Below are 22,910 nucleotides of genomic sequence, written 5' to 3'. Positions count from 1 at the left end.
GCATTTCTTCACAATCTCCTTAGCTTGTTGCCATATAATAGAAAACTCTTAATTAAAGCCTTTGCTATTAACATGATGTTTTTTATGAAATTCAGAGTCTTGTAGCACATGACCCATCAATAATTGATCAATTTCTGCATTACCTTGTGCTAGAGGACCTGGCAGATCCATATGGGATCGGATGTGTGTTATATGCATAGGGCAAAGCCTGTTCCTGATCATATCTTGTACCTGGATAAACAATGAGGTTAGTTCTATATCATCAGGTATAAATTTAGCGGTTTCAATATGTAAAATAACTCTTTCTGCATATTGTGAATCAGTAACTATATTAATAGGTTCTTTAAAATCCCTTAGCACCATAAGAATGGCATATAATTCTGCCTTCTAGACAGAATCATAAGGACTTTGTTCCACCTTACCCAAGTCTTCTGATTTGTAACCTGCCTTTCCTGATTTATTGGCATCAGTATAAAATGTACGGGCTCTGGTTATTGGAGCATCACGGACGATTTGAGGAAGGATCCAAGAAGTTCTCTTTATGAAATAAAGCCTCTTGCTTTTTGGATAGTTGTTATTAATGTCTCCCAAAAAATTAGCACAAGCTCTTTGCCATGGTTCATTATATTCCCATACTTTCTTTAGTTCATCAGTAGTGAAAGGCACTATAATTTCTGCTGGGTCTATGCCTGCTAGTTGACAAAGTCTCAACTAGCCTTTTATAATTAACTCAGAGACTTTTTCCACATAAGTTTTCAGTTTCTTACTTGGTTTATGTTGTAAAAAGATCCATTCCAAGATAATATCATTTCTCTGCATTAAAATTCCTGTAGGAGAAATTTTTGATGGTAGTAATGACGAGAATATAATCAAGCTCTGGATTCACCCTGTCCACATGTGCCTGTTGTAATTTTTCCTCAATCATTGTCAGTTCCTTTTCTCCTTCAGCCGTTAATTCTCTGGGACTGTTCAAATCTTTATCATCATCCAAGGTTTTGTTCAAATGAATTATTAGATCAGGTGTTATTCCAATAGCTGGTTGTAGACTGGAAATGTCTCCTAACTGTCTTTAAAAGTCAATTAAGAGTCTGTAGGCGATCTCTCCTAATTTGTGCCTTTTGTGTCTTAATTTTTTGCAAACCTATTTTATAACCTAAATAATTAACAGAATCTCTTCTCTGAATCTTTTCAGGAGCAATCAGCAATCCCCATTTAGTTAAAACTATCTTTATTTCTTCAAACAGTCTTTCCAAGGTATCCATGTTTGAATCGGATAACAAAATGTCGTCCATGTAATGATATACTATCGATTTGGGAAATTTTTGCATATCATTTGCAACAGTTGATTTACAAAATATTGGCAAAGGGAGGGACTATTTAACATGCCCTGAGGGAGGATAGCCCACTTACCTTCGAAGGTTGGGAATTATTATAAGTAGGTACTGTGAAGGCAAACTTTTCTCTATCTTATTCTTGTAAAGGTATAGTGAAGAAACAATCCTTTAAACCAATAGCTATGAGAGGCTGTCTTTTTGGTAATAAAGAAGGCAAAGAAATTCTAGATTGCAGAGGGCCCATCAGTTGAACAACCTTGTTGATAGCCCTGAGATATGTCACCATTCTCCATTTACTTGATTTTTTCTTAACCACAAATACAGGAGAGTTCCAAGGGCTGGTAGAGTCTTCTGTATGTCCAGCATCTAATTGCTCTTGTACCAGCTGTTCTAAAGCCTGTAACTTTTCCTCAGCTAAAGGCCATTGCTTTATCCATATTGGTTTCTCAGTCAACCATTTTAGAGGCAAGGCTGTTGGTATCTCTGAAGGGACGTCAATTGCTTTGTGTTCTTGTACAGCCTGAATGGCTGGTTTTCTCCATTTGTAATATCTTTTAATATTATTCTCAGAAATATAGGCACCAGAAGTAGCAGGAATGTTAATTTGGATATTCCATTGTTGTAATAGGTCACGACCCCATAAATTCACTGCAATATTGGCTACATATGACCTTAATTTTCCTATTTGTCCCTCTGGCCCTATGCATTCAACACATCTCATGCTCTGCCTTACTCGAGATAGGGTTCCAATTCCCAGGAACTGAACATTTACATCCTGAAGAGGCCAATATGGATGCCAAGATTCTGGAGTAATGATACCTACATCCACACCTGTGTCCAGCAGGCCAGTAATAAAAAGGCCTCTCTTTTTATTACTCTCTTTATTACCAAAAAGACACACACTCTTAGCTTTGGTCTTTGATCACTTATAGAAGTTTGCCAAAACACATGGAGCTCATCCTTCTGATCATTATTTCTTGTAACAGTAGGACCCTCAGAGAGAGGACTGCTGAACTTGCCTATAGGTGAGATAGTCTTTCGGGGTTCCTGACTCATGAAAGAGTCTACGAGATATTCTGCAGGACACAGCAGAAAGTGACTGACTGTCTTTGAAATTTCCTGCTTCATGGAAATGTCTGCTGGATACTATGGCCTGTAGGCTAAAGATGGATGCCCCAATGGTACAAAAGAACTTTGGGTGACTGTCCAGGCAGCGAGATGTCTCTGTCATTTCTAGAGTTTGAAGTTTCTTATTTCTTGTTTACTTAAGTAATATTATATCCTTCTGGAGTCTTTGATGGAGTTGAAGAAAGGATAGTTATAGTTTTCCTTAGTTATGATAAAAGATAAAGTAGATATAAATATTGTAACTGTAATTCTTACTTGATAACTGTTTTGTTATATGTAATTTTACTATGTTAAAGTTAAAGCCTTTCTTTTTTGTTTAAACAGAAAAACGGGAAATGATGGAGGTGGGTCATTTGTCTATCTGTTGCTTTCATTGGTTAATTAATACAGAAACTGCTTGGCCTTTAATAAGACAGAAAATTAGGTAGGCAGAGTAGACAGAACAGAATGCTGGGAAAAAGAAGCTGAGTCAGGCAGTCATCATGATTCTCCCACCCAACACAGATGCAGGTTAAGATTTTCCCTGGTAAGCCACCTCGTGGGCTACACAGATTATTAGAAATGGGTTAGATCAATATGTAAGAGCTAGCCAATAAGAGGCTGGAAGTAATGGGCCAAGCAGTGTTTAAAAGAATACAGTTTCCATGTAATTATTTTGGGGCATAAGCTAGCCAGGCGGCCGGGAGGTGGGGCAGCAGGGAGTGCAGCCCGCAGCTCCTTCCAACAATAAAGTAGACACAAATCCACTCAGAACAACTGACCTCTAGTCAATTTGACACACAATCTCATAACTATTAGGTAATGACCCACCCTTTCTTATTTTTCCCCAAGATCTCAAATTAAAAACACAAATAACCTTGAAAGTTTAACAGAATTCAGAAGCTCCAATACAGTTAAGACTTCAGTCCCTATAAAATAATCCATCCCCTTTGAAATCCAGTCATTTAAGAGCCAAAGTCTCTCTTTTGTGGGCTCCAGTAAACTACTTTTTTACTTCAAGATGGAAAAATCAGGGCATGGTCATAATCAATCAAGTCAAAGCATAACCAAACCCCAACTTTCCAATGTCTGGGACCCATTCAGGATTTTCTGGACTCCTTCAAAGAGCTAGGAAAACTTCTCCAGTCTTCCCTCTGAATCTCACAGTTTGTCTTATAGGTGCTGGCTGGCTCCAATGTACTGCTGTTCTTGTTAGTCATACTATGGTACTAGAATCGCCAAAACTGCTGAGGTTCCTTGCTGCACATGGGCTGGAAGTTTACTAATTGCCTTGCTTGGACTCTCTTTCTGGTGCCATGTCAAGACTCTTCATTTCTGTGTCTTTAACTGCTACTTATACTGTACCTTCACTAATGGGCTCTTGACTTCCCACAGTGTCAAGGCTCAGCTTTCTCTTCATGACCCCTTCATCCCAATAGCGCTTGGGTGACTCCTACTTATTACCAATCTCAATTGCCAACACTAGGTACAACCTGGGCCCACTTCTGGAATATAACTTCTCTGTGATCTCAGAAAACACTTTGCAGAAGGTTTTACCTAAATGATGGTGGTCTTGTCCTAATCACTATTAATTTCTTTGCTTTGGGTATTCAGCATCAATTTCCCCAGTAACAGAAGGGTTTTACTTTTGTGATGCTGCTCTCATTAGTTGTGGCTGACTCTTCAATCCTATTTGACCAAAATGACAGAATCTTAATTTAAAGAAGCAAATGTCCCTCATAGTCTTTAGCTTCCCTCTGAAAGTTCATAAGCCAGGACACCATTTTCTGCACTGCTTTCAATCTTCTTTCCTTCCAAGTTGAGAAAGGGCATCTCACTGAGGTCTCAACACTCAATGGTTTTTCTAGGGCAAAGTTTCAAAGTCCTCCCACAAACTTGTCCCAGAATGGTCAGGTCAGTCAAGGCCATACCACACTATGGTGACACCAACTTTTTCTTTGTTAGGGTTTCTATTTGGTGAAGAGACACCATGGTCATGACAACACTTTTAAAGAAAAATATTCAACTGTAGTTCACTTACACTTCAGAGGTTTAGTCCTTTATCACCATGGTAGGAAGCAAAGTGGCCTGCAAACAGATGTGGTGCTGGAGAAAGAGCTGAGAGTTCTACATCTTGATCTGCATGCAACAAGAAAAGAGATTTAGGCATACTAGGTCTGACTAGAGCTTCTTAGACCTCAGAGTCTGTCCTCATTGACACATTTCCACCAACAAGGTTACACCTCCTAATAGTGCCACTCCCTGAGAGCCTTTGGAGCCATTTTTATTCAAACTACCAAATACCAGCAAATCAGACACAACCTTGGAGACCTCTCTTGCTGAAAGCTATATTTCTGTTTTAAGATGACAAGACATTAGAAAGAAAATCAATAAGTAGGCAGATACCAAAAGGGAAAAGTGACTTGCACTTTCAAACAGAACCATAAAATCATGGATTCTTTTCATGTGATGAATAAATAAACAGAAAAAAATTCATGAGGTGAGCTTCTAATTAATGGTACTTTTCTGTTCCCAGCTAGTGAGCTGGAAGAAGGGAAATTCCTTGGACATTGTAGGAAACAAGCATCTATGCCAGTACAGGAATTCCTAGTCCTTTGACATGTCCTCTGTCAAGCATGTTCTCTGATATCAGCCTACACTGACTCCATAGCAAACACTTTTATGATACAAAATGCTACAATTGCTTAGTATGAAAAAGTCCAAATAACCTTCATTGAACTTAATTAATAGCACATATTTAATGAAAACAATCATATTCTCTGCAGACGCAAGACTATTTTCAAAGACAATATCTGATATTTCTGATAAACACAAACTTCTAATTATCATAAATCACTTCACATCAAATCAACGCACAGGCAAATGTTCAGATCTGACTCTGTCATCCTATTTTTATCCATTTCTCAGCCCTGTCCTCTCTTGGAGATCCTACAAATAAAATCTATTCTGAAACTAGTAGGTTTTTTTTTTACTTTCTCTTAATCATTAATCCACTTATTTGCTTACTTAATAAACATTTGTACCATAAAAGATTGTGTTCCATAGCTAAAAAATAGAACATATAAATCTCTGCCTCAGTGTGTTCATCCTCAGTTTCAGAATGTGCGATATGCTAGTGCAAACAAAGTAAGGAGGTCAGTGTTCCAGAACCAAAACTAGAAACATTTGCAACATACAAAGTATGGATGAGGAACTGGTTCATCTGGTTGTCAATGAGTTTTTACATGTATTTCAAGGTATCTATTCTTTGTTGTTTTTATATATGTTCTTTACCTCATTTCTCAATTAATTACAATACCCATTTATGATCTTGTGAACTCCCACTTATTGGTACCCTTAACACCATGATGGAAAAGATACTCTACAGAACTCCATGCTTGTACTCCATTTTCACTAATGTCAGTGACATTTATTCTGGACTGGATTTACCTTGTGACATTCCTTAACAGATTATGTTGTAAGGTTGTTGTTAATGAATCTCAAATCTTCTAGAAATACAGAGTTTTCTCTTTCTAGAATGATCTTATGTGCTGTAACTGTTTATCTAAATGGTTATAGATGCATTCACCTGGTTTCAAGGCAAAATTTAATTTCCTAGTGTTGTCTTATGGATTTCTTAAAGTTTACTCTGAACTGGTACTTCATTGTTGTGAATTTTAAGTGTTACTCTCTTGTTCTTCATTGGAAGGAATTACCTGGTAGGAAAAATGATTGAAGAAATTAAATCAAACATAAACCAATCTCATTAATTCAGATCCCACTAATTCAGATCAGACTCAAACATTATTTTGAGTTATCTAGAAACAAAACAAAATTCTAAGTAATTGAACTATAGAAATAAGATATGAGGGAGAGAAAAATGTTTCACCTGACTCAAACACAGTTTTCTTAAATACATTTAGGCATTCCAGAAAGGCCACAAACATTTAAACAATTTATTGTATGTTTGTTCATTAAGGATAAAGACTTTCTTGTAAAAAAATATTTTTCTCTGTGGCAACTATTTACTTTGCTACCTGAAAAACAAATGATGCTGTGCTTAAAAATATTTACCATTCCCATCCCTTTTATAATGTTAAATATAATAGGAACATAATGTGCATATATCTAATACATATAGGTATAGTATAAAATACAATGAAGAAATATTGATATTGCATGTTTACAGTTGGTAGGATTAAAAGTAAATTTTACACTCCATTACAAATTTGCAAGTATTTTCTGCAATGAATTCTAATTTTATCATCAACATAACAATGTTCAAAATAGGAACCACTAGTTTTTTTTTAATCAAATAGCATATATTTTCACCCAAATGCTATCTGTTATATAGGCATTGGTCATATTCTGTATCTAGTATTTGCAAAAAAAAAAATACAGATTTGGTGATAATATGAGAAAGTGACTTAAAATCCATTCAAAATGAATCCCATTTTTTCTTATTGAAACAGCCTGGCCCTAAATTCAATTTAGTATAATAAGTAAGACAAAATTACTGTTTCTGGATCAAGAGCTATACTTGGTATAGCTCAACTTTCTATTACGACAGGATTGTCTTAGGGTGTGTAGATGGATTAGTCCTCTCTTCCCTCTGTGTGTTTTTCCCTGGCTCCAAGGTGTCATAGTCAAACTGAGGCAGTTCACATACAGTATTAGTAGACTAGGAGGTTACTCAACACTTCTGAAGCTGGTATTAATCTTAAATATGGTCACAACCCTTGTTTACCTAGCCACAATAACAATTATTACATTATAATGATTACAGGTTTATTTAATAGCTCATTTGTTCCAGATAAAATTTTAAAGAAAGAATTTGTAATTTAAACACAAATCATTCAAAGATTGATTTTTAGGGATATAAAGAGATCAAGCTTTCATATCTGTTTCCCATTAGAGATAAAATTCAAAATCATCTTTTCCCAACATCAAGTTTTCACTCTGAAAACTATGCAGCATGTCCTACTCCAAAACCAGTATTCAGAGTGTGTTCTGATTGCCTCGAATATCTGTGCAGCCAGTGTTTAAACCCTAGAGTGCCCTTAGATTTTCCTAGTCATTCATGAACTTCAGGGTTACGTTCCTGGCATAAACGTGGAGTTGATTGGATTCTGTGATTCCCTTGGACACTGGAACATTTATTTTGATTCAGAGGAAACACATTGTTAAGAAAGAATGGTATGCTGAGGGCAGAAATGTTACACTTTCAGACCCATTTCAGCTCCTAATTAAATGTGGGAACTTTAGCTTTCTGTGTGCTTCCTTTTAACCTTTACCTTGTGTGAAAAATAATTAAGATATATGGCTGATAAAGAAAATTGGGATAAAGTCTTTTGTAATGCACCAGAAGTTTTCTTTTTATCAGTATAATTACAGTAAAACCACCTTCACCTTTGTAATCAATTTTCCTCATAGGTCCAAGTATAAAGTTCAGAACTTTCAGAAATAGGTAGGGCAGATGGGTGGTGATTGTTATAGACATTAATAGATCTTTGTTGAATGGGAGAGGACTTTTAAAAATGAGAACTATGGCTGGAGAAATAGCTCAGCAATTAAAATTAGTGTTGCTCCTTCAGAAGACCTGGATTCTAGACCTAGTATCCTCATTGTAGTTAAGGACCATCTCCAACTTCATTTCCAGAGGATCTGATGTCTACTTCTGGCTTTATGGCACTATTCTTACATAGTACATAGACATTAAAGCACAGCATTCATACTCTTAAAAAAGACTAAAACTAAAATCTTCAAAATTGATACCCCATATAAATCTTTCTTCAAACATGAAAATACACACACACACACACACACACACACACACACACACACACACACACAAATAAACAAAAAACAATAGACAGATAAAAATTCCAGAACCTATGACCATCTTTATTAGAGTTTATTCCATAATTCCATAAGTGTTAGTTCATTGTGCTTCTACTGTCGTATTTTGAAACCTGAGCTCAGACATTTAATATTTAGTAAATACCAAATATATTTTTGAGTAACTACTTAGGGAGTTTGTCATAACAGTAATATTCCCAACATCTCTGCATTATAATTTAATAAAACCACAGATCACTTTCTTATCACAGTTCTGTGTGGATTTGTGGTTCTTCTTAGTAGCTCTAATCTGAATTGTATCACTGAGATACAGATTTCTCTGTTTTTGAAATATGTCCAACATAACTATCTAGCCTGCTGCAGAAGAAAGAGGGAATATCTGCATGAAGATTTTAGTAATCATGTTGGGGTTTACTAGATACTGACCAGAATGAGTCACACAGTTCCAGGCTCCTGCAGATTTTAGCATGTGACCAGAAAGAAGACATGGAAGATGTCATGAGGCTTATTTCTTCCAAGTGGAGCACACATAAAGCTGTGCATCAGGAAGACAACTGAATATTCCATTAGCCACTGTCTAGGATGTTCCAGTTGCTCAGACTTTCATTAGGTAGTATCACTGGTTAAAAGATTAAAAGTAAGTACTTATTGACCTATAATTTCTTTCATTTTGCTTCATTCCACTCAATTTTATTTTGTTTAGGACAAGAGTATAATTTCATTGTCCAGGATACTACTTCAAATGTCTTATAATTGGAGTCATATATTCAGTTACCTTTATTTTCACCCGAGAGTGTGCATTTAAGGCCTATCCACATTTATGACGCCTTGATAACTCATTTCCTTTAATTGCCCCCTGAACAGGTGCATCCATTTGTTTACACACTCATCTGTTGAAGGATGACTTGGCGGCTTCCAGTTTGGGACATTCATAATAGACCTGCTATAAATATTCATATGCAGATTTTATGTAGATGAAACTCTTTAGCTAAGTTGTGTAGGTACATGTGCAGACAACTATTGGTTCAATTGTCAACACTATATTTGGTTTTGTCAGATACTGCTGAACTGTGCTTGATTTAATCAATGTTAACTGCTATTAGCAATAGGGATTCTCATGGTTCTATATTCTAACCAACAAATATTGCAAATTCTTTCATTTGACTTTTCAATAAATTCATCCATGATACTCATTATTTTCAAAGTTAGAGATATTCTCAGGTAATTATGGAAAGATTTAGAGAGTTGGCTAGCAAAGCCTTTAGAAATATGTGCTATTCAGACAGAGTAAGAGTGAAGAGATGACTTACTGGATGATGCCTTGAAAGAATTGGTCATTTATTCCATTCTCATTTGGATGAACAACTGCACAGGTTTTGAAGGCGCATTGGTCAGGTGATGAAAACTTTGAATTTATCTCTCTAGTAGTAAAACTGTAGACGTCCTAATGATCTTCCCTGAACCCATCTCCTGCATTCCTACTTGGAATGGAGTTTTGCTGCTGACTTATATCTCTAATCTATTACATATGAAAAAATAGCTGAAAAGACATCAAAATTATTACCTGGCAAATTTGGATCCATTTGGATTGTAGGGACATGCAAAATACTGGTATTGTTGTTTATTGTTATTGCTGCTCAGATTCATAGAGATTTTCCCACAAAGACACAAAATATCTTGAGGCAGGAGGACATAGCAGAGATGTAGAAACAGGCATTTGAATCAATACTTTGTAATCTAGGATTCTAACTGACAATTCCCTTTTTTCATAGAAACGCATCTATTTAAAGAAAAATGATGACATAGACTAGCATATATGTGTGTGTGCGCATGCATGTACACACTTCTGTGCATGTGTATCCTGTACTGTGTATAATAAACATACAACAAAAGCTAAGGATATAAACAAGAGTTGCATTGAAATTACTTTAGAGTATATTTATAGTACATTATATTCAGTGTAATACATGTTTCATAGGTGTAAAACATGGGAGTGTTTAATACCTATGCACCTATACTTTCAACCCATGTTCATTGAGGAATCTGTTACTAAACACAGCTATGAAAAACTAATCATAATGATGAGGGGCACAATTACATACTTAAGGACTTCCTGAATAGAATTCTAGTCACAGAGGATATAAAGTTATCAATCAACAAATAGAACTTCATGAAATTCTTTAGAGAAGAAATTGTCAATCATGTGAAGAAGCGGTCAGGAGAATAGAAGATAATTGTAGCAAGAATAATAAAAACCCATATATAGATAGAGAGACTAAAGCTGAAGATCAGAGAAGCAAATCTGTAAGCCACTGGAGAGACTTTTTACTTTTACCAATGCTCAGACCAAAGGGCTAGTCAGATTGCCTAGACTGAACTGTGTCTCTACCAAATCTCAGGATCCACACTCCAGTGAGTTTCTGTCTCTTCCTCTTCACATTCCTCTTTCTGCCCAGCCATATTGCTTCTGTCTCCACTGCCCTAGTGCTGGGATTAAAGATGTGTGGTTCCCAAACACTGAGATTATAGGTATAAACCATCATCACCTGGGTCTGTTTCTGGTTCAATCTTGTATAGCCCAGAGTAACCTTGAACACACAGAGACCCAACTGCCTTTGTGAAATCCTGGGATTAAAGGTATATGCCACAACTCCCTGGGCTCCAGTGGCTTAGCTTTGCACTCTGATCTTCAGAGAAGCTTTTTTTTTTTAAAAAAAAAAAACTAATAAAATATTGCTTCACATCTCTTTTTATTTAAAATAAAAATGCTATAATTAATATAAGAAAAATGTTGTACAATAAGTATAATAACTTTATACAATATATACAAGCAACAAGTACATCAACAATGTCTCATCTATTTGCCTTTGATAAATAAAAAAAAATAGTCCATTATCTATCTTGATATGTCCAAAGTCTTGTACCTAATTTGCTTTCTATCATAACTTGATTTCTGTATCTGGTGGTATACAAGGAAAATTATAACTATCTAATCTTCAACTCCCTCAGAGACCCAACACAGCAGTAATATTAACTGAGTAAGCATAAGTGCAGGCAAGCAATATTCTAAAACTGTGAGAAATGACAGAAATAGCTAGCTGCCTGGACAGTCACCCAAAGTTTCTCTGCAATGTTGGGGCATTCATCTTCAGCCTACAGGCTTAGCATATCCAACAGATTTTTCTGTGAAACAGGATATGCTGAAAGTCTATCTTTCCTTGTCTTGAAAATGTTTGGTAGTCAATTTTATTTTCCTCCTGCTTGTTCAATTAGGATGGCATACTGTTAGCAGTCAAGGCAAGGGCATTTTCTTGCCTTGTGATTTAAATTTGCCACAGTAAAAATAAACTCCATGTGGAGTTTCTCCAATACCCATCATCTTCTCTGAAGTAGATTGGTGCTGCCAGAAGCAAACATGTCTTATTGAAAAAAAAAAGAGCTTGTTTTTAAAACATCTTAAATGTTATATCGATCTCTGAAGTGTTTAAAATTGACATCTCTATCTAAAATATATCTTTATTTGACCTTGGAAGACAAACCTAATGTGACTACAATTTTGATTTTAATAGGTCATTAACTACTAGCCTACATTTACTTAATATGAATTTTCATGGACTAGAAATTTGCATTATATTATTAAATGAGTTGTATAGGTACAATACTTTGAACAAGAGTAGAGATGTATGTACAGTATGCTCCCTCAAAATTAATCTCAAATTTGTATCCATAAACAAAAATTGTATACAATATACAAAAGTCTAATCCAATGTAAAATGTTTAAAACTAGTCATTGCTTAAAAATGATTGAATAATCTACCTTTTTTAAAATCATATCTGTATCCTCCCTTTTTTCTTTTCAAAGCAAGAACTCTGAGTCCAATCTCTTTTGTTCAATTTTGCTCCTGATTGTAACAACACAACTTGTAACCAATTCCCCTAAACAATGACAAATATCCATAACCCACTGAATGACCAAAAACTTGGAAACTTTTGGGAATGTGGGTGCTGCATTCTTAAATTTACTTCCTGCTGTCTAGGGGTAATGTTGTCTTTAGGAGATCCTGAAAAGAAAAATTTGGTTTAATTGTCAGGTCCTTGGAGACATAACTGTGTCATTTGTTGCCCAGTTCCTTCATAATGGGAAAGTGTAAAGCTTGACTCAAGTCCTGGCCAGATTAGTCTTTGAGACTAGATCATCTCAACTAGCCACCTTGAAATTGTTTGGAGCAGTTTGTAGTCCATAAATGATGTTTAGGTGGTATTTTTCACATCAGTGATGTTTTCATAGTTCTGGAGGAACAGTCATTGTTGGGCCCAATCCTCCTTTTGGAGCCTTCAAAAGTTGCTATGAGTTGTGCTCATAGTTCACTGCAGAAGACCGATAAGAGACTCAATACTGAAATTATGTACAGAAAGATAAATGAAGTCTTTTTCTAAAATTAGATAGTAATCTATATAACTATTAGTCCATGACAAAAAGTTTAATATATGTTAATCTTATAAATTTTATTCCTTAAGAAAACTTTTAAAGAGTCAATATAAAAACAAAGGATTATGAGATCAGTGGCAATAAAATACATAATCCTTAAATTTTTGTTTTTCTTCTATTCCTTATCATATCTTCTGACATAAAACAGAAATTTTGGATTTTACTTTAACAAGCATGTTTCGGTTTAGAGAAGAAGAGAGTCATACTCCAACTCCAAAGTCATCATTAATCTTCAATTTGACTGGGACTACATAAAGACCATTTGCATATGTCTATAGGGAACAACAGAAACAAACATTTGGGGAGATATATAAAATTTTATCCTGTTGGAAATGTGATATACCAATAGGCCAATTTACTCTTTTTTGATGTGGGAGTCCCCTCTGTATGCTGTGAATATAATTGGGTAATAAAGAAACTCTCTTGGGCCTGCACAGGGAATAGAGGTAGATGGGGAAAACTAAACTGAACACTGGATGAAAGGAGGCAGAGTCAAGGAGAAAACATGGAGCCACTGCCAGAGACAGACATGCTGAAACTTTTCTGGTAGGCCATGACCTTGTGGTGATGGGTAGATTAATGGAGATAGGTTAAATTAAGACATAAGAGTTAGCCAATAAGAAGCTAGAGCTGATGGACCAAGCAGTCATTTAAATAATAGAGTTTCTGTGTGGTTACTTTAGGGCTGAGAAGCTGGAAACCAACAAGAAGCCTCCTTATAACACTTTTTCTTGAGACTTTTTTTCTAGGTATTTTTTTTTTCAGGCTTCTCAATTGTTCAGTGGTTTTCAGATTCCCTTAGCTGGGTACCCTTATTCTCCTAAAAAGATGGAAAGAAAACCCATCCCCAGCCCTAATTTTGGGGAGGTTATCTTTTTGACAGGTTATATCTGATCAAATGAAGAGCATTTGGTAGTTTTATATGTTAGTTTAGATTAAATGGCCATATTGTTTGATGAACTATCATCCCTTCTAATTAAGAGGTATCTTTTGTTCAAATCAAATCTTTATTAATTTTGATGATATCCATGGCTTTTCTTCTCCTATGGAAACAAAAGCAAAACCTCTTTCCCAATGTAAAGCATTTTATTATTTTCATTCTGAGATCAGTGCATCTTTAAAGTTGATCAGCTGATTTAATTCTAAACATTTTTCTACTATCCCATGTCTCTCTACAGCTGTACCTTTCTCTTTAGCATTAAAAAAATTCAAAGTTAGTAAAGCATTATATGATCTATCTGGCAGTATTTTTCTTCACTCTCTATTTATTTAACATATTCTTTAGAGTTTGACTTGAACATTTTATAACTGACTGGCTTACAGGATTATGTGGTATACCTGTGATACACCTTATCTTATAATAAGCAAAACTGTTTTATTTTCTTAGAGACATATGTTGGATCATTGTCTTTATTTATTTGTACATGGCCATAACTTCTAACAAATGCGTGATTACTGAATCAACCTTTTTCAAACTCAAAGCTGTTTTCCATAGAAAATCTGAATAGGTATCAACAGTGTGGTGTATATATTTTAGTTTTCCAAATTCTAAAAAATGGAACACTATCATCTGGCAGACTTCATTTCTTTGAGTACCCTTTGAGTTACTTCCTGCAGGTAGTGGTTTATGTTTACATAAAAAAAATTCCTTGTTTTGTTGTCACATGATGAAAAAGTCTGTTTTTAAACTTTTGCTATGGACATGGCGTTCTTATTTTGTGAATTTCTGAGGACTTAAGCATATTTCCAGTCAACGACTGATTGATGCATTACCTTGTTCTTGAAAACCTGGCAGCCCCATATGGGATCTGATGTATGTTATGTATATGGAATTATGCCTACTAATGATTGTGTCTGTAACTGAATAAATAATGAAATCAATTCTGTATCATCTCATGTAAATTCAGTGGTTTCCATATCTAAAACAACTCTTTCAGCATATTATGAATCAGCAACTATGTTGAGAAGTTCTTAAAAATCCCTTTGTATCATGAGAATAGCATATACTTCTGACTTTTGGACAGACTGATAAGGCTTTGATCCACTTTACTTAAATTTTCTGATTAGTATCCTGCCTTTACTGATTTATTTGCATCAGTATAAAATTTAGGGGCTCCAGCTACTTGTGTTTCTTGCACAGTGTGAGGAAGTATCCAGCTAAGGGATATTTATTTTTAATCTCTCCCAAAAATTACTGAAAGCTCTTGGCAAGGTTTCACCTTCTGTCCATAATTTGTCAATTTTATTATTATTAAAAGCTACTATAATTTCTGCTGGGTCTAGTCCTGCTAGTTGATAAAGTCTTTATTTTCCTTTTAAAATTTACTCAGAGACTTTTTCCATATAAGTTTTAAATTTGTTTTTCTGTTTATGTTGTAAAAAGATCCATTCAAAGACAATATATTCCCTCTGTATTAAAATTCCTGGGCATATTTGAAGGGTAATATCACCAGAATTCAGCTAAGATTCTGATCTACATGATCCACATGATTCACCTGTACCTTCTGTCATTTCTCATCTATCAAAGCTAATTCTCTCTTGGTCTCAGATGATAACTTCCTGGGACTATTTAAGTCCTTGTCATCATCTAAGCTTTTGTTTAAATTAATCAGTTCATCAGGATTTATCTCAATAGTGGGCTGTAGATGGGAAACCTCCCCTAGTAATCATTCAAAGTCATTAATGGTTAGCAATCGATCTCTCCTAATTTGGACCTTGTGGTGTTTAATTTTTTGTTAACCTATTTTGTAGCCTAAATAGTTAATAGAAACTCATCTTTGTGTTTTTTTTTTTCAGGGGCAATTTGTAATCCTCAATAGGACAAACTTTTCTTTACTTCTTCAAACATTCTAAAGCATTCACATATGAATCAGAGAGCAAAACATTGTCCAAGCAATGGTAAACCATAGATCCAAAAAAAATGCTTACACATCATTTCCAATGGTTATCATACAAAATATTGGCACAGGTTGTAAATATTTAATATTTCCTGTGAAAGAATCTTCCATTGATATCTCTTATCAGACTGAGAATGATTATAAGTAGGCACTTGTGAAGGACAATTTTTATCTGCCTTTTTCCTGTAAAGACATAGAGAAGAAACCATCTTTTAAACCAATAACTAACTAAAAGAGGACATCCTTTAAGTAATAGAGAAAGCAAAGGATTTCCAGACTTTACAAAGCCCATTGGCTGAACTCAGAGACAGGTATAGGAATTAAAGCTAAAGATCAGAGAAGCAGAGTAGTAAGCTAGTAGAGAGGCCTTTTACTTCTATTAATGCTCAGACTGAAGGGGCAATCTATCCTTAGGCTGCCTAGATGGCAATGTGTCTACACCAAACCTCAGACTCCACACTCCAGTGAGATCCTGTCTCTTCCTGTTTATTTTCCTCTTTCTGCCCAGCCATATTACTCCTGTCTCCACCTCTCTAGTGCTGAGATTGAAGGTATGTGACTAATGGTGTGAACCACCAGCACCTGGATCTGTTTCTGGATCAATCTTGTATAGCTCTGGGGAGCCTTGAATTTTCAAAGATCCATCTGCTTCTGCCTCTCAAGTCCTGGGATTAAAGGTGCTTACCACCACTCTCTGGGCTCTAGTGGCTTAGCTTTGCATTCTGATCTTCAGGCAAGCTTTATTTATTAAAATACTAGTAAAATATTACCACAGGTAATCTTTTCCAAGAATGATTTCCAAGAAAGTAGCTCAGGCTTAGAAAACCTCCTATTACATATTTACTGTGGAAAGATTATAGAGACCTGGAAACTAGAAATGTGGCACAGGGGTGGCCATAACGAGAGTACTGGTAGTAGGACACATATGATATGATCATACAGGAAGGGAATACTAGGTATGGGAATATCTAAGTACATATGATGTACATAGTTGAGGGAAAAGCAAGCATGGGTTCATCAAAGATGTACAATTATTATGTTTCAAAGACAACAAATGACTTCTAAAATCATCTACAATCTTACCTTCTGATTACATACACATTTCCTACTAGGTAGGGGAGAAAAAAAGAGATGAGTTTTCCTATGTGTTCTTTATACAAGAGTTTTTGAGACCATATGTTCATATGTAGCTCTGGCTGGCTTTAAACTTATGATTCTCTTGCTTTTCCCTTCTGGGAACTGGGATTGCAAGCAAATGTCACCACACCTGGCAAACCGTGTTCATTTCTGGACAGAAGTCAATGCTAGAAAACAGTGTAGCACTGTATATTAACTTTGCCTAACTGATCATGGAGGAGAAAGGGTGACCCAAAATTTTTATACCACACAAAGTTGGAACTCAAGAATAAAGTCACCCCAAAGCCATTTATGCATTTTATTCACAGTAGAACTGAGAGCAAATGTCACCCGTGAGCCTTACATAAAGAACGAGATGGTCATAAAATCTACTGAACCACAAAGTGAAGCAAAATAAACTGCATAAAATGGAGGTACTGTGGTAGCAAAGGTGCCATACACTAAACTTCTTTTAATTTAGAGCTGAGGTAAAAGGTAGCTAAAATTTTGTAGTGTAAAAATTATTATGTGGTATAAACTGTGAAAATAAACATGAAAATGCAACAACAAAACTGAAAATGAGAATATGAGATAAATGACAGAACTAAGAAAAAAGACATCATTTAATATGACAGAGCAAATTACCGTATTAAAAAAAAACCTCCAGCATATTGAGTTATACACACCGTGAAGTTAGAAGTAAAAAAAAGGACATCTGAGAATTCTAAAATACTGAACAAAGACTATTTATTCTTCAAACAAAATTAACTCAGGAATTAAGTTATAAGCATAAGTTAAGTGAGAGTAAAATTTATTAACTAAAAGCATATATTTCAATGATACAGCCATGAAGGCATCATTATTCCCAAAGATCCTGTCAAGAAAACTATGTAGAAATAGCTCAAAATTAGTACATAAGAACAATTTTTCCAGGGCTTTTTAACTAAACTCATAATTTTGAAAGATGCATTTAGAAGACATTCAAAAAATCTTTTAACAAGATCTGACCTAAATTATATACCCAATAAAGTAGATATGATCAATTTTATATCTGAGGATAGTATATACCTGCTGTTTACAAGTGTCAAGGAGCAGTTGCGTAGCCCACCTCTGTGGATTTGTCTATTAACACCTAAACAGTGTTTAACACTAAGAGAAAATGGGGTTAGAGAGAATGGTCAGTAGCTATAGAAAAAGTGCTCTATCTTAAGAACCGGAGTATGGAATTCCAGTCACTTGAAATTTCAATTCCAAAAGATCTGGTGCCCTCTACAGGTTTTTGTGTGCACCACCGTGCATGTGCACACACACACACACACACACACACACACACACACACACACTTTAGAAAAAAATTTAAAAATAATAAATAATAAAATTAAAAGCTAAGGAAAGATGAAAGATAATGTTTTTTATCTAGATACAAACAAAATGTGATGAAAACACATTAAAAGTTGCCAATCATTCCAGGCTGTAAGTAACCCTTATTTCAAGTAAAGCACAATAGAAATTGTTGAATATTAAGAAGACAACAATAATGAAGATGCCAAATTTAAGCCATATAGAAAAGGGGCAATTATGTTTAAAGCATAATTCCAGGTGTGAACACATTTCTCTGTTCAAACCATGGAATTAAATAAATAAGTCATTCACTTAAAAGACAGTAAAATGAAAAACAAAATAAATCTAAGGAAAACAGAAAGTGAGAATTAATAAGTAAAATTGAAATTAATGATTTTGAAAACAAAAATAGCAGGATTAATGAATATAATAAAAAGTCTTTATTTGGGAAAATAGGTTATTCATTAACTAATTAGAACACGTGTAACTGTGTTGGAAGTAGAGTCCATAAATGGAGAAAGACAATATTGACACTTTAATAAAGCTTCTAGGACAGAATGGAAAACGTTAAATACTATCTTCTGTAACTGTTGATATATTTACCTTAACAATTTAGTAAATAGAATGCAACTTTATCTAATCAAATAAATTAACAAATTGCATTTCATGAATATTTTTCTACTAAATAAAAGTCCTTTCCAGTTTAAATATAACATTGCTATTATATAATATATAAATAAACCAAAATAAAATATCCTCATAATGATCTCGATAAATACTCAAGCAAATTAACAGTACCATTTATCTATACTTGAAATGTTTTGTTTGTGTGTCTGAAAAGGTCTCACTAAGGAAGGCCCCATATTGTGGGGGAAGAGGCTTATTGGTCCCGGCTGCCCAGAACTGAAAAAAATCACACAGAAACTGTATTAATTAAATCACTGCTTGGCCCATTAGCTCTAGTTTCTTATTGGCTAACTCTTAAGTCATTAACCCATTTCTATTAATCTATGTATCACTAAGATGTCGTGGCCTACCAGCAAAGTTTCAGCACGTTTATCTCTGGTGACTGATCCATGGCATCCCCTTGACTCTGCCCTTCTTTTTCCCAGCATTCAGTCCAGTCCTCACCACCTACCTAAGTTCAGCCCTATCAGTTTCTTTATTCATTAATGGTAAGCACAACACAAAGAGGGGACTCCCACATCACTATATGACTCAGTCTTACCTTTTTGCATTATAGAGATGTATACTACACCTGTTTCTGTAATTGTTTTGTTTGTTTAGTTGTTTTGCTGGTTGATTTTGTTACTCATTTTCTTCAAATATTTAACAAAACATGAAGCAAATAGATTTAATATTATTTAATCAAAAGTCTGGGAAGTTTGAAAAAAATATTACCTTTAAAAATCAGAAAAAGGCAAAGAAAACACATTGTTGACTGCTGCTTAACATAGACCTAAGGTAGAAACAAACATGAAAGGCAGAAAGTCAATCAAATGATTCCTAATAAAATTCTGCTGTACTCACAGATCTGTGCCTTGTTCAGTTGTAATGACAGAGGCTTTGTTTTGCCAGCAAATGGGAGCAGATGCAGAGACCCACAACCAGGCATTATGCAGAAAAAGACAGATACTAAATTTTAGATGTCTATCAGCTCTTTCTCCTCTGAGATTGTGAAATTCCATAGAAGAGAGGGAGGAAAGATTGTAGGAATCAGAGGTGATGGAGGACACCATGAATACATGACCTACTGAATTAATTCATTGGGACTCATATGGGTTCAAGAGACTGAAGCAGCAAGCACCTGTCCTGCATCATTCTGTAGTAGGTCCTCTGCATATATGTTACAGCTGTTAGCTTGGTGTTTTTGTGGTTCTCATAACTGAAAGTTGGTGTATCTCTGATTCTTTTTTTTTTGGTACCAAAATTCTTTATTTAAAGAAATGGTACAAATGAAAGAACTTAAGCGGATGTTTCGGTGCGACTCATAGAAAAGATAAAGGCAGACCGACATGTACACACTGCCTCAGTGACCAGTAAAGTCACTGTGGCTCTGGGGAAGTCAGCTTAGCTCTGATTACTGTGGCCCAGGGTGTGCTTGTCAAACAGATATTCTGCCATGCCAGCTTCAGGGGCTCCCATCTTGTGCAAGTTGGTCACGTGGTCACCCAGTTCCTTGATGGATTTCACCTGCTCACTCAGGTAATGTGTCTCAATGAAGTCACACAAGTGGGGGTCATTTTTGTCAGTAGCCAGTTTGGGCAGTTCCAGTAGTGAGTGCTTGAAGGGAACCCGGCGCTCGACCCCTCCGACCCCAGCTGGCTGCTCCAAGCCAGAACCCTCTGCAAACTCATTGTTCCGAAGCTCCAGCGTCGCCATGACCACCGCGTCTCCCTCGAAAGTGCGCCAGAACTACCACGAGAACTCGGAGGCTGCCATCAACTGCCAGATCAACCTGGAACTGTATACCTCCTACGTCTACCTGTCTATGTCTTGCTACTTCGACGGGGATGATGTGGCTCTGAGGAACTTTGCCAAATACTTTCTCCACCAATCTCACGAGGAGAGGGAACACGCTGAGAAACTGATGAAGCTGCAGAACGAACGAGGCAGCCGAATCTTCCTGCATGATATCAAGAAAACAGACCGTGATGACTGGGAGAACCGGCTGAATGCAGTGGAGTGTGCACTGCACCTGGAAAAGAGTGTGAATCAGTCACTACTGGAACTGCACAAACTGGTATCTCGGATTCTTTTGCCCGCTCTTAGGACCCTTTCCCTCTTTGGCATTTCCTTGTCTAGCCCTGATGTGAGGACGTTTGCCTTGTCTAGTTGTGTTTCTTGTTTTGTCCTACTGGGCTGTCTCTTTGAAGCCTGTTTTTTTTTTTTTTTCAGAATAAGAAAGAGAGAGGGGGAGTATATCTGGAGAAGACAGGAGGTAGGAGGGAGTTGGAAGAAATTAAGGGAGAGGAAACTGTGGCTGGGGTGTATCATATGATAGAAAAATCTGTTTCCAATTTTAAAAATTGATTAAAAAAAGAAATGGTGTAACTTACAACACTAAAAAAAAGTATTGTTTTAAATACAAATGACAGTTTAAATATAATTTCATTCATAGTTTATTTCTGAAAATCAATATATGTGTGTAAAATAGCATGTAAAGAGCTTTGATTATGGAGTATGACCAAACCCATAGAATTTAAGGAGATGGAGAGGAGATATCTGTACTCACATGGTATACATTCATACAAATACACTCATAAATCTTAAAAATAAAATAAATCTTTTTTTGAAAATGTAAAAGTAAGTAAACTATTTTAATGATTTTGAAAATGTCACAGGATAATTTGACAAATACATTCCACTTATAAAATGACATTTATATCAGATTAGAAAAACTTAGGACTAACTTTTCTTCCATGTTAAAACTTAATTCTTTTGAAGGCAATAAGTGTATTAAATTAAATATTTCAATGAACAACCCCCCCCAAAAAAAATTATTCTTAAAGTATTCACCACTACATTTGGAGAAAAGATGAAAATATGATTTATAAAAAACAAATACAGAAAATTATTATCTCCATGAAAAGAGTATGTACAAATACAATCTCAGAAAATGGAATAAATTAGAGGTGAGATAATTTATAAGATAATTAAGTAGAATTGCAAATAAAAATCAGTAACACTTGTAATCATGCTATGTCAATATGCATTTAATGTAAGAGAAAACTCTTATTTATTAGTGGGATAATAAAGATCAACTCCCTGGAAATACAAGATATTTTCAAGGCCCTTATGAAATTCAAAACTGTAAACTCTGCTACTAATCAAGTAAGACTTGTATAAAAGAATACCTTCCCTTGCCCTTTCATAAGATATTATAAATGATAAACTATTGGTGTATATCAATCCAAATAAACATGTAATTTTGACAAATGTGTTAATTTAATGTTCACTTTGTAACTTGAAGATATGCAAAAAATTGATCTGGAAAATGAGCATGAAGAAATTGCCAGAAACTTTGTGAAGGACAAGTAAGGTCTCTGTCCATCGGATGGCAAACTGTAATTCAAAGTCATGGTGTCACTATGTCACCAAGACAAAAGGAAAGCAACAAATCAGGGACACATCCAAATTCTCCAAATAGGCACAAAAGCATACTGGAAAAATATATTGGCATAGAATTTCAAACTAAGTTGCATATATTTGTTGGTGACATTAGAGACAAGGTGTCATCTTAGTTTGTACATTAACATAAGTTTTTCAAGGTCCAATGATTTTAAGATATTTAAAATTAGAAAACATAAAGAAATAATCAAAGTAATTAGAGAGAAATGACACACTGAATAGTTGAAAAATTTTAGAGATTTACTTTGAACATTTCTACAACAAAGAAAAGAAAATATTTTGATGTCAACTATGTTAATGTCATTTAAATAGCATATCCTGTAAACATATATTAAAACATTATGTAATATTCTATTAGTATATAAAACTTCTATGGATATTTTCATATTGCTAAATATAACTTTAATTTAGGTATTGCTACCTGAACCTTGCTTACACTCAGAAGCTATTTCTGATCTTCCCTTAATAAATGTACAGTCACATTAAAAAAGAGTAGATGAGTGAATAACCAACTAAATAAATAAAATTTAATTTAAAGTCTCTTTAATTGTAAAGATTATTTCCTTTTTTATGAAGTTAGAAGCTAGTCAGGCACAGATTATTAACCATAGAAATGAAATAAATATTTCTTTTTTA

The 22,910-nt window shown here is 35.1% G+C and overlaps 1 pseudogene; it reads left to right on the top strand.

The window, feature by feature from the left end:
• The first annotated feature begins 20,361 nt into the window (after positions 1-20,361).
• Positions 20,362-22,184, top strand: LOC142834254 (ferritin heavy chain pseudogene; annotated as a pseudogene).
• Positions 22,185-22,910: the final 726 nt, after the last annotated feature.

This window comes from Microtus pennsylvanicus, chromosome 13, assembly GCF_037038515.1.
Source record: "Microtus pennsylvanicus isolate mMicPen1 chromosome 13, mMicPen1.hap1, whole genome shotgun sequence".
NCBI lineage: Eukaryota > Metazoa > Chordata > Mammalia > Rodentia > Cricetidae > Microtus > Microtus pennsylvanicus.
The sequence above is the reverse complement of the archived record's forward strand: the minus strand, read 5'-3'. Positions and strand labels throughout refer to the sequence as shown.